Source organism: Chelonoidis abingdonii, chromosome 5 (genome assembly GCF_003597395.2).
Source record: "Chelonoidis abingdonii isolate Lonesome George chromosome 5, CheloAbing_2.0, whole genome shotgun sequence".
Taxonomy (NCBI): Eukaryota; Metazoa; Chordata; order Testudines; family Testudinidae; genus Chelonoidis; species Chelonoidis abingdonii.
This window is the reverse complement of record NC_133773.1, coordinates 8,357,438-8,370,488: the sequence shown is the minus strand read 5'-3', so window position 1 is coordinate 8,370,488 and position 13,051 is coordinate 8,357,438. Positions and strand designations below refer to the sequence as shown.

Sequence of the window (13,051 nt, the reverse complement as noted above, 5' to 3'; positions counted from 1 at the left end):
AGACATGAACCAGAGCACCAGCAGGACCATTAGCAGGAGTTGACTGCATTGATGCAGCTGTGCTATCCATTTAGCAGTAATCTTGGCAGTTGTGGCCTGAGTGTAGGTTATTTAGATTATTTCCCCACAGTGCGTTGTGGGATGGAGTGAGAGGGACAAGATTCCCCACTCAACATGGCTCTTCATCAAAGAGTCCTGGGTGATGCCACTTGTCAAAGTTCCAAAATGCACCTTAAATCTGTTGTGTCAGGCTGCAAACAACTGAATTAGAAACAATAAATGGTTTTTGAGAACACATTGGACAAGTGCAGAGGGTGGGGGACTAAGACTTGGGGAGTGGCTAGCTTGAGTGGGAGAGGGGAAGAGGGAACTTCTGGTCTATGTGGGGAATTAACTGTAACTCCTCTTAATGTTAACAAGAGTCAGTGTTAAAACTATACCTGCTGTATTTAAACTATCCTGGGGAGAACAGGATGGGATACCACATACTTTCCATGAGTTAGGGCATCAGATGACTCTGAATCCGAGCAGTTCCTCTGCCCTGCCAAATACTTTGCAAAGTCTGTCCAGCACACATCCATTTTGTTGGTTTCTTGTGTAATTAAAATAACAAAAGGAATCCCCAAACTACATTTGAAATCAGCACGTGAATACTGTGCAAAGGCCAGCTCAGGGTTATGCGTCTGGAATTTGTGGGGAAGACTATTCTGTAGCCAGCACTCTAGTCTTATGAAAGAAGATGCATGGGGGTGGAGGGAAACATGCACTGAATGGGAAACTGACACAACAGAGTCATAAACCACTGTACATTGTGCTACCTGTACAATTTTATGTACAGGGAAATGTGAAATCAGGGGTGTTGTAAATGAAATTAAGAGCCTGTTGTTTGAATTTTATTTGAAAAATTGTTGCCAGGTAATTGGGAGGCAAACTAATATTAACTTCTTGAGACTATTATGGCAAACCATTGTTTCTGCCATATAGTGCTGCAGTCAGATAAAATTTATTCTCCAGTGGTTTTTTAAAGCATAGTGTAGTGGCTGCTATAATATATAACTGCTGTAGTCCAACCAACAGAAATAAAAGCATGTTGGATGTTCCTCTTGAGGAGTTGCATAGTCTGTTCTGCACTTGTAAAACCGTATTTCCATCTCAAAATCATCCACTTTGAATCAGATTCCAAGACTGAAAGCAGTTAACATCTGGTTCTTTCATAGGCAGGGTAAAATGACAGCTAACCTTACCTTGAGCCCAAGTGCACAATTCTTTCTTTTTGCTGAATAAAGACAGCAGGATCAGACCCCTTATAGAAGTTCACATTAATTGTTCCTTCTCGTGTACTTGTACGCTATGGACAAACGTACTGTCCCTAAACCCCTAACTCCTGAGAAGGATCCTACTCTGGCAGATGTAAGAGGTTTACCAACAGAGGCAGAGAGCAATACCGAGAGATCTCTTGAGGAAGAGTGTGGTTAGAGGCGAGCACTGGACTCAGGTGTGGGACAGATGGGCTAAGATCGACCTGGTCACCCAGCTGAGATGTTGGGGTGAAGGCTTGGTTCATGTTCTGCATTGGCTTTTCTGTCATGAAATGAGACCGACCATAAGGGAGTGTTCTTTAGCATCTAGTGATCTGTCTGGACTTGGTGAAACCCTGGGTGAGGGAAAAGTCAAGTAAGGGCTCATCTGCCTACAAGGGGGTGTGCCCGGTCAGCCATGAACCATGACCTATAGGCTGCAAAGTCCACACTTAGGTTCCTAGATAAATTTGCCTGATTTTCAAAAGTCTTGATCATCTTCAGCTACAGTTGACTGCTCTTTAGCATTACTGTACATCGAACCAGATAAGATAGCATAAGAATCCTAGGCTAACCACAAGACCAACCTTCCTTTCACAGTGCCAAAGGAGCAGAAGAATATGAAGAATTGGGTTGAAATCCTGCCTTTGCTGAAGTCAAGGACACAGCTCCCATTGGCTTCAACAGGGCTAAGATTTCACCCATGTCACCTTATATAGCTCCATTAACTGACCAAGGTTCAACATTGTTGTGCTGAAATTTGCTATCATTTTATTCAGTGGGGTCCTCACCTGTGGACTGATATCCCTACTCAGAATAAGGCTCATTGGGCATCACTTCAAAGGAAAAGGGCCTCTAGTTTCTGGATATATCTCACTCCAGTGGTGAAATCTTGACCCAGGGAAGTCAGTGGGGCTAGAATTCCGCTATAGGTTGATCGTTCTGAACCCCTGGTCCTTGGACCCAGTGGTGGATTAGTCACACCCCCACCCCTCTGACCTGCTCCTTGGTGTTGGGCAGGGTAAACCCCCGTGCACTCAACCCCGCTTCCCACCGGTGGGTGGAGGAAGACCACATTGCCCTGGACCCTGTTCCTGGCAGAAGTTGGCTGGCCACAGGGGAAGCCCCCAGCACCCCCCACCCCATCCCTGGCAGAAGCTGGCAGGTGGCAGGGGAAACCCCAGCACCGGGATCCCTGCTGCAGCCCTGGGACTGGAGGAGCTCTCGCTGCCTGCCACAGCCTCAGGGCTGGGGAGCTGTTACTCTTTCTGCAGCCTGGGGCTGTGGCAGGGGGATAGAGCTTCTCTGGTCTAGGGGCTGTAGTGGGCAGGGAGGGGACCCTGGGTGGAACTGGGGTGAGGCTCTGGGGAAGGGGCAGAAAAAGGTGGGGCCATGGGCAGGGTCAAATGCAGAGGGGGCAGGAGCACAGGTGGAAGGGGTGGGGATGGGCCTCCCACTTGCTCTGGCTCGGGGCCCCAAGAAACCTTAATCCACCTCTGCTTGGACCACCTCTGGTTTGAGATCCGACAGTGTGTAGAATGAAATTTCTTGATAAGCACATAGCAGAGAACTTGGAATCTGGTAGAGGAGATGACACAGAAGAAATCTCTTTCCAATGAAATAGTCCATAGTATGAAAGATTTAGAAAAAAACGCTGCTTTAGGTGATTCCTTGGCAATGATTAGACTTCATTAACACTGGATTCCACCTTACTGGAACTTAATGGCTTTTAATTTCTTTTTTGTCATTTTAATATGTGACTCATAAATGAAATGTCATTGTCCCTTCCCTGTACATTATAGAAATGTAGTAGATGTGTAAATAAGTTGGGAAAGAAAACTAAGGCATAAGAACTCGTTCCTGCACCTCTTGAATGGAATAGTTGATATAAAATGGAAGTGGGCTTGCACCTTAGAATTATATAAATACACAAATGTTTCTGATATGTAGCAGAAGTACATAGCCATTTCGTTGCCAATGTTCTTTTCTCTTCTTTTCTTTCTAATTGGCATTGAGAGCTGTCAGTATTTTCTTTAATCTGGGGGAGGTATGCACCATTGTTTCTTTCCGTACAAAGATATGCTATGTAAATATTCACATTAAAAATTAACATAGTCCTTAATAAACCAGATCTATATAACCCGGAAGCACTGTGCTCATTGGTGTACGTTGGGAACGTGTATCAGAAAAACATTTTCATAGCTATGTAATAAGTCCTCAGAGGCAAGTGTAAATGAGCCTAATTTTTTTCTTTTTTTTTTTCTTCCAGAAATGCTGATTTCAGTAATTTGCAAAAAATAGCGTATGGATTTTTAGCAACTGAAGAACAAGATAAGGTAATTATTATTTCACAAAGTCTAGCCTTCTTTGTTAGCTGTTGCAAAATGTTTGAAGCACTGGTATAGATAACTGTTCAGTGTTTCACACTGTACAAATCTATAGCAGTACTGTCATTGTTTATGGTATTAGAAAATTTCATTTAATAGGCACAGTCATATTTCTTTACAGTGCTCCTTTTCTATAAGAGCAATATGGGAATAAAAGTAACAAAACAAGATGTTGATGAAATAAAAAGATGCAGACTATCACACTGTGAAATGATGCTTAAAGAGGTGAAAGAGAAAAACAGGTGTTCATACGCTCCAGTGAAAAAGGTTGCGCAATCATCTACTTTTGCTTTGCTCACCTGGTATAGCTATTTAGTATTCTTGTATAGCTTTGGGCAAGGGTGGAGGTCCCTGTTTCAATCTCTAGCATGAAACAAAATGGTGGTCATCGCTCTTGCATGAGCCATACTGCTCAGGGCAGCTCCTGACTGAAGGGATTGCAAACAGCAGAAGGGGAAGCCATGTACATTACTACAGCCTCAATCTCTAGTTATTTTGCCAAGCTGCTCTACAAGGTTGGGAGGGTTTCCTCACCTTACTTGTGTGAGCGCTGCAGAGCTCATGTCACCCATGGCTGGCTTCCATTGGTGGGGAAGCACTCCTTCCTCTTGTGATTCCAAGGCATGGAACCAGGGGTGCAGACTTCCCTCTGCGCCGGGATGTAGGGGAGGGAATGGGTCCCAAAGTTTAGTTTCAAAGTGGGGAGAAATCAGAGATGCCACAGAGTTTAAAGTGAAAGAAAATACATAGATTGTATGTGTGGGATGTTTTTAATATAAATAAGCAGACTTTGAAAACTAACTCACCAGAAAATGTAACCAAAATGCAAAGAACCTAAGGAGAGAAAATTACATGAAGATCAGGAAAGAGCCTGCGGAAACATTTAAAGGATTATTATGAGACATTATTTCACTGCTCTCTTTTGAAAAATGCAGTGGAGTGATGACTTAAATTCTCTACCTCTGCATTGCTGCATCCTTGATAAATTAGCACAGCACGCTTCAGTAGTGATCAATAAGCAAAGACAGCAAAAATAAATAGACTAGAATATTACAAGGATATCTTTTGTTATGTAGGCATGTGTAGGCTTTAGAAACCTATATATTTCTTGTCTAGAAGTAGATCTAGCTCCACATTCATCAGGAAAGCCTGGTAGAGGGAAGTGTGCTGTGAGAGCAGCAGAGCCTTTGATCACAGCAGAGCCCTGAACAGGGGATGGGCCTTCCATGATTAGGAGACCTAGAAAGAAGCCATCCAACAAACAGAGCTGAAAACAGGAGAGTTTGAGAGGGAGTTTGTAAGGGGAATTTCTGGAAGGCGGTGTGTGGTGTTGTGGTTTTGTTTTGTGTGTGGGTTGGTTTTTCTCTTGCCGGGTGTTTAGGCAGGAAAACTATGACAGATACAGAGGCAGCAGTGGTTGTGACCCAAAGAATGGAAGAGACAATGAAGATAACCGGATGTGGAAGCTGTGGGATGTACATTATCCTGGGGCAGGGACCCGAAAAGAGTTTTGTTTGTTTGTATGAAGTGCTTATGGAAGAGAAGATCCAAGGTCTGGAGATGCAGGTGGAAACTATGGACTGGAGAACTGTGAGGGGAGACTGCTGGGTGGGGAATGTGGCCAATGGAAGTATGTGACTGGAAGAAGCAGGCAGAGGTCAAGACCGGCTAATGATGGAGAAATAGAGTTGAGTTGCAGGTTTTCTGAGTTGGATAATGAAGGCGTGCAGCGGTAGTTACAGAGGTGAGAGAGAAAGGAAGAAGAGAAGAATAGATAGTCCTACAGGAAGAGGGGATGAAGCAGTAGAGATAGCCAGAGTTCAGAGCCCCAGAGGAGAGAAGATGACTCACAGAAGATTGCAAGGAAGAACAAAAAGAGAAGAGAACTGGGAGCCAGAAAGAACAGGAGGAGGAAGGCCAGAGAATCACTCCAATCCCAGGAAGAGGCAAGTCTACATCACTGAGGACTCCCTACTGAGAAGAATGGGCAGGCCTATCACCAGAGCTGATCTGGATAACAGAAGGATGTGCTGTTTGCTGGGAGCTTAAGATACAGGATGTAGATCTGAGTTCGAAGCGGATCCTAATGATAGGAGGAAGAAAGCCAATTATTATCCTTCACATAGGAACAAATGGTACTGCTAGATTTCTGCTGGAACACATCAGGGGAGATTGTACCAGGCTGGGGAAGATGCTTAAGGGATTGGAGGCCTGGGTGATCTTCAGTGGAATTTTTACCTGTCCCTACAGGAGAAGAATAAAGGTGAGACAAGATTATGGTGATCAACAGATGGCTCAGGCAATGATGCTATAAGGTGGGCTTTGGGATGTTTGACCACTTGGAGGCATTCATGGACAGAGGACTGGCACAACTGATTAAAAGAACTTTAAACTAGGAGTTCAGGGGATACAGATGGGAAATCAAGAAAGAGAGGATGCAGCAATGGAGAAAGGAACAGGAGAGGGTAGGAGAATGGACATTAAGAGGAAAGATTGTGCCAGTACCGATAATGCTAACAAGTAGGACAACCTTGGTTCAGATGATCATGAGCTAGTTCAGTCTAAATTAAATGGAAGGATAAACAAAAATAAGTCTGCAACAAGGGTCTTTGATTTGAAAAAGGCAAACAAAAATCAGGGAATTAGGGGGATGGATTGGACTGAAGAATTCAAGGATCTGAATATGGAGGAGGTTTGTCAGAGTTCCTGAAGCCTGCATCCCAAGAAAGGGGGAAAAAATTGTAGGGGAGGGTTGCAGACCAGCCTGGACATACCAGGACACAATCGAGAGTATTGAGTAGCTGTGTCACCCCTGCCCTGTAGCTTGGGGGCCCTTTATAATGTCTTGCTGCTCATAAACAGCCTCCAGCATGCAAGCCACTCCCAGTAATGTCTGTGTGTGTGCTACAGCCAGCCAGCCACCCTTTGGCTCTCAACAGCTTTACAGATTATCATAGGGTGACCCCAGCACACTTGCAGTCCCACGTGTTCCCCCAGAGACGCATGTCCTGTACTGCCCAGCCCTCTCCTGGATAGTGCAAATACACTGAGTGTGTTATTTCTTTAAGGGAATAATATGCATACAACTTGTTACCCTACATGGCATTACCAGACCCTTCAGCTTGAGCACACTGGTTTAGAGAAAACAACTTTATTAACTACAGAGAGAGAGAGAGAGAGAAAGATATTTTAAGTGAATACAAGTAATAAGGCATAAAAGTCAGAAATGGTTCCTTGAAAACTGGACTAACAGAAGTGGCATGAAATTTAACAATGCAAAGTGCAAGGTCATGCACTTAACGGCTAACAACAAGAATTTTTGCCAAAAGCTGGGGATGTATCAGTTGGAAGCCACAGAGGACGAGAAGGACCTGGTGTATTGGTTGATCACAGAATGACTGTGAGCCGCCAATGTGATATGGCTGTGAAACAGGCTAATGCAATCCATGGATGCATCAGGCAAGGTATTTATAGTAGAGTAGGGAAGTGTTAGTACCATTATACAAAACACTGGTGAGACCTCCTCTGGAATACTGTGTGCAGTTTTGGTCTCCCATGTTTAAGAAAGATGAATTAAAACTGGAACAGGTACAGAGAAGAGCTATTAGCATGACCAGAGGAAACCTACCTTATGAGAGGAGACTCAAAGACCTTGGCTTGTTTAGCCTAACCAAATGAAGGCTGAGAGAAGATATGATTGTTCTCTATACATACACGAGAGGGATAAATACCAGGGAGGGAGATGAGTTATTTAAGTTAGGGACCAATGTAGACACAAGCACAAATGGATATAAACCGGCCAGCAACAAGTTTAGGATTGAAATTAGATGAAGGTTTGGAAGAGCCTTCCAAGGGGAGCAGTGGGGGCAAACAGCCTAACTGGCTTCAAGACCGAGCTTGATAAGTTTTATTGTGGGGGAGGGGTACGATGAAACTGCCTACAATGGCATGTGACCCAACTGTGACTGCCAGTAGGAAATATCTCCAGCAGCCGGTGATGGGACACTAGATGGGGAGGGCTCTGAATTACTACAGGGAATTCTTTCTCTGTGCCTTGCTGGTGGGGCTTGCGTTCAGGGTTCCCTGATCACCATATTTGGATCAGGATGGAATTTTTTCCCAGAGCAGATTGGCTGAAACCTGGGGGGGCAAGGGTGTGTGTGTTTGCCTTCCTCTGCAGCATGGGTCACAGGTTGCCTGCAGGTTTAAACTAGAGTAAATGGTGCATTGTCTGTAACCTGAAGTGTTTAAATCATGATTTGAGGATAACTCAGTAACTGAGCCAAAGGCTAGGGGTCTATTACAGGAGTGGGTGGGTGAAGTTCTGTGGCCTGCAACGTGCAGAAAGTCAGACTAAACCCAGACGTGACCATCATGATCACCTAAAATCTGAGTCTATGAAACATATGGGTGCTTCAGGTCTTTTTATAGGGGTGTGCTGTGTTTGCAGTTTAATACCAAATATATACCTGGCAAGCATACATGCAGGGGAAATGTATGGACCAAATGTTTAGCCTCCAAAAAGTGTTTAAATATAACTGTATTGGTTTTTTTACAGAAATATCACCCTCTGTAGTTTCTGCTCTTACAGATTTCAATTGCCTTGCTAATGGTGATGGGTGAAATTCTTTTAGCAAGTAATTGCATTAGGAATTATAATGCTGTTTAAAGCTCCATGAGAACTTCTGTCTTTGAGATCTCCCTGTCATCTAGCCAGCTTGTTTTTTTTTTTCTCTCCACCTGAAATGATAATTCAGAGACAAGTTATCTGTAAATGGTAATTGGGGATAGTTGTCTATTAGGATTTGAACACTCATTGTTCTGAGTGCATGCTGTATTATGCATGTTAGAAAGAGAATCACAGTCTGATTTTTTGTAAAATCATGTAAGTCCCTGAATTTTAAAAAAGGAAACATAAAAAGGTATTAATGGCTCCTGTAGAATTATATTCTAGATATCCTGCAGGTTACAATAACATGCTATATGTTGGCAAAGAGAGAGATTATGCTGCACTATTGTATTTTACTTGACATTTTGATTACTTAGTGCTCTTTTATAGGAAAGTGAAATATTAGTCCCAAACTTAGCTGAGAAATTTAAAATAATTTCAGTGAAACCATTCATTTTTATTTATTATGTTTTTGAGTGCTTACAGCTGTAAATCAGATTTTAAATTCTATTGCTGTTTTCAGAAAAATAGGAAATTAAAAAATACCGCAAAAATAGGCAATCGCTAAACGCTTTCCAAGGACTTGGAAAGTAACCCTGTATGCTGTAATCCTCAAATATCTGAATTATTCCCATTGCTTTTCTGAAATGCTGTAGACGCTCTCCATTTAGAATGTTAGTAGAACCAGCGCGGTATTGTAAGAAAATAAGGCTATGCATGGTACAAACCAATAGTAATTGGTGTTTATTGTCATATTTGTCTATTTGATGAGTATGTAACATTTATTAGCCTCTCTCATTCTCTTTGAGATGAGGCAGTAAGTAGTGAGCAGTTTATTTTAGCTGTGGAAGGATTCCTGGCTAGTCATTTGGCTGGATAACCTATAGGCATCGCTTCTCGGCCTTTTGGCTAAGATCAAGTGTACCACTAGGTTTAACAGGGTTTTTTACATTTTGTGCAATGTGGCACTAGGTAACGGCAGCTCTGGTTGAAGTATGTTTTGTATATTTAGGTTGTTCTCCATCACGTTGAGAGAATCCCAACTGGCGTGTGTGAGTTCTTCTAGGGTAGTGTTTTCTGCATCTGTCATGATGGACCACTTGGGTTGAATCCTCACCCATATGAAATAGGAGTTTTACTCTTGAGGCTTCATACATTTGGCATAAGAGTCCCTTATAACCTCAGAAACCAGGATTACTCAGAGAAACTGAATTTTAGAAACCTGGCTGTGTTTTATACTCTGCATGACCAGGCCAAAGTAAGAATTTCCAGGGCTCAAGGGCATTAATACCACTCCCATCTTATTTTGTATTCAGTGCCTTTTTTTAACTGGTTGGCCATGACATTAAGATTTCTAATTAATTTAGAAACCACAGGCAGTTGAAGAGAGTGAACAATATAATAACTGGGCCATCGGGCAGAGTAAAAGCACATCAATTATTCAGGCAGTCTTTCCTGCTCATTCCATTCCTGGAGATGTGCTTGCTGTCAGTGTGTGTCAGCCATCCAGCAAATGCCCTTCAGAATCTACATGCATAAACACTGGCCTTTTGAAATCTGCATGAAGATAACTTTAGCATTTGGAACGATAGCTGCCAGTGCAATGAGGACAACGTGAACTGTTTGGCTGCTGCTTAGTGCCTTAAACAACATTTTGAGTTTCCAGTCAAAACTGACTGTATAGCAGGAACCTCTGGAAGGTATAACTAGCTCCTCAAAGAGGTTAGCCATATCCTAATCATTGGAAAGTAATAGAATAATATTACTCTAAAATGCTATATGTGTTTGAATGTATTTTTCTCTGAACAGATGAAGACCAATATCTTTTAGAAAATATCAACCTCTCTTCTTATGTCTCTGAAATTCCCAAAGTGCATAGTACATGGATTCCACAGATAGTTCCCTGGGAAATTACCTTGACCGGAACAGACACAACTACTGTATTCAGATGACTCTTAGAAGGTAGAGCAGTGTTCCCACCAAATGCAGTCCTTTCTGCTTTTTCTCGGTCACTACCATCGCTTTAAGCAGAGCGTTACCCCATATGATTCAGCTTAGAAGTGTGAAAGTTTGAAAACTAAGATGTTCTTCTTCATGTGACATACTAGATTTTAAGGAAGCATTATGATCATATAGTGAGTCTGACCTCTAGCATTGCACAGGCCAGAGAATTCTACCCGTGATTCCTGCATTCGGCCTGATAACTTGTGGCTGGGGTAGAACATGACTTTTAGAAATGCACACATTCTTGATGTAAAGATTTTGTATAATGGATAATCCACCTGAGTGGTGAAATGGAACTGCAAATAAGGGACCAGTCCTTCTGAAGTGAAGTTTTGACACTGACTTCATTGGGAGTGTGAGGTTCTGTTCTGAATTACAATTGGCACTGTCCTGTCTAAGCCTGTTGTTGGGGGCAGCCATATTGCTTTTAAAAAGTGAGGTGGGTCATGACAGCACCAATACTGTATTGATGTTACTAATGATATAACTTGCTGGCAAAATAATCACTTCCAGCTGCAGGTTTGGACATGCTAGTTGTAATTAATAGTGGAAATTTCATTCTTTGATCTATGTGACTATTTAAGAATCAGTTCTTCCCATGGAAACTCTTTCAAATCTGTCTCACTGTTTGCCTGAGCAAAACAGATAAAATATTTTTCCTTAATAGACTTGGCTGTAACTTAAACACTTGAAATGATATTAGACATCCATTCTCCATTAGCATTGCATGTTGATCCTGACCATATACCAGTTGAGCCTAACACAGGCTCAGTGTTCATTAAATTAAAGGAACTAAACTCTGTTGACAAATGCTTTGGCTAAATGGTGCCTTCAGTGTACCGAGAACAAGAATGCAATTAGCTGAAATGTATGTTTACAAAATTTTAATTCCTGGGGAGTATCTTCTCAAATTGCCTGTTACAGTTGTTTGGCTGGCGAGCTTTCCAGGGATTGTAATTTGACAGATTTTGTAAGGCTTGGTTGTAACACATGTACAATGGAGTGTTTAACTGATCTATTATATATCTGAATAAAACTTAAGAATATCAACTCTGTAGACAGACTGTATGGCTACATGCCCCTTCACTGTCTCCAAAAGTAAATGCACGAGCCTTCTGACTTGTAAAATTATTCCAACAATAGGCTTTATGGATTCATTTTTCTAATTTCCCTCATATCACAATTCTTACTGGCTTTGATCTTCAATCCTTAAAGGTGTCTTGGTCTCACAGAGCCAAAGTCCTTGCAAGGAGTGGATTTGTGTTTTGCATGTAGAGATAGTGCAGAGGCCTGTATAGTTTGCTGTAATTGGAAACAGGAGGCCTTACTGGGCTAGAAAGTCTAAAATTTGGACTGCATTTTCAAAACCATCTGAGTTACTCAGGAATGCAGATCTCATTGAAAGTCAGTGGGACTACTTGTGCTTCTAAGCCACTTAGGTGCTTTTGCAAGCTCCACTCTTCGGCCTATGTTTTCTAAAGTGACTGGTGTTTCTGGATGCCTTGTTTTTTGGGGTATCCAGCTTGAGACACCATAAAGGGACTGGATTTTGCAAAAGGTGGGTGTTTAGCATTTCTAAAAACACCTTTAAGGTGTCTCAAATTGGGAGGATACCTGGAATCACTGTCCACTTTTGAAAGTGTAGACCTTAACTCAGAGGTGGGCAAACTACGACCTGTGGCCCATATTTGGCTCGCGGGACCATCCAGCCCGGCGTGTGAGCTCCCAGCCCCTCCCCCACTGTTCTCCCTCCCCCGCAGTCATGCTGCCGTGTGGGCAGTACAGCAGTGTGTCTGGCTCCGGCTGGGTGGCGCGGCTGCCAGACATGCTGCTCTGAGTGGCATGGTAAGGGGGCTGGAGGGTTGGATAAGGGAGTGGAGGGTCCCGAGGAGCAGTTGAGGAGGAGGAGGTGGTTAGATGGGGCGGTCAGGGGACAGGGGCTTGGATAAGTGTGAGAGTCCTCAGGCAGGAGTCAGGGTATGGATAGAAGTCAGAGCAGTCAGGGGACTAGGAGCAGGGAGTTGAATAGGGGATGGGGTCCCGGGGGTGGTTAGGGGTGAGGGATCCCGGGAGGGGGTGATCAGGGGACAAGGAGCGGAGGGGGGGGGGTTGTGATGGGGGCACTCAGAGGATGGGAAGTGGGAGGGGGTCAGATTGGGGGTCAGGGCCAGGCTGTTTGGGGAGGCACAGCCTTCCCTACCTGGCCCTCCATACAGTTTTGCAACCGCAATGTGGCCCTCAAGCCAAAAAGGTTTGCCCACCCCTGCCTTAAGCTCATCCTTTTCATTACTCAGTATTTTAAAGACTGTATACTCCTAAGTGACACTCAAGGTAGCTAGACCTGCTTCTCCACACCCCTTCAATTTGTTTACATGGTCACTTGACAGCACTCTGTAGGAAGTCCATTGTACTTCTGGGTGGATGGGCAATTCCACTAGCATAATAATGAGATCACACCCCTGCATTATTCTGAGTGGAGCTGGAGAGCTTTCTGAGTGGGGCTGAGTGTGACACTCCGTAAACGAGATAAATAATTAATTCTCTTATTTCTCAGTAGTACGTTGATAGGTTGCAAAGAGGCTAGCAGTGGGGTGGGGGGTGGGAGGGGCAGGAATTCCGTCTTTCTCTAGAGTCCTACATTGAGGCAGAGAGAATCATATGCTCTGCTAAGCATCCAGGACTCCTGCAAGAGT

The 13,051-nt window shown here is 43.4% G+C and overlaps 1 protein-coding gene across 1 annotated transcript in view; it reads left to right on the top strand.

Moving 5' to 3' along the window:
- ADGRL3 (adhesion G protein-coupled receptor L3) overlaps positions 1-13,051 on the top strand; it is an 836,368-nt gene that overhangs the window by 137,511 nt on the left and 685,806 nt on the right. Inside the window, 1 exon segment of the mRNA XM_075066059.1 lies at positions 3,568-3,634. The gene's annotated coding sequence lies outside the window, so the exon portion shown is untranslated.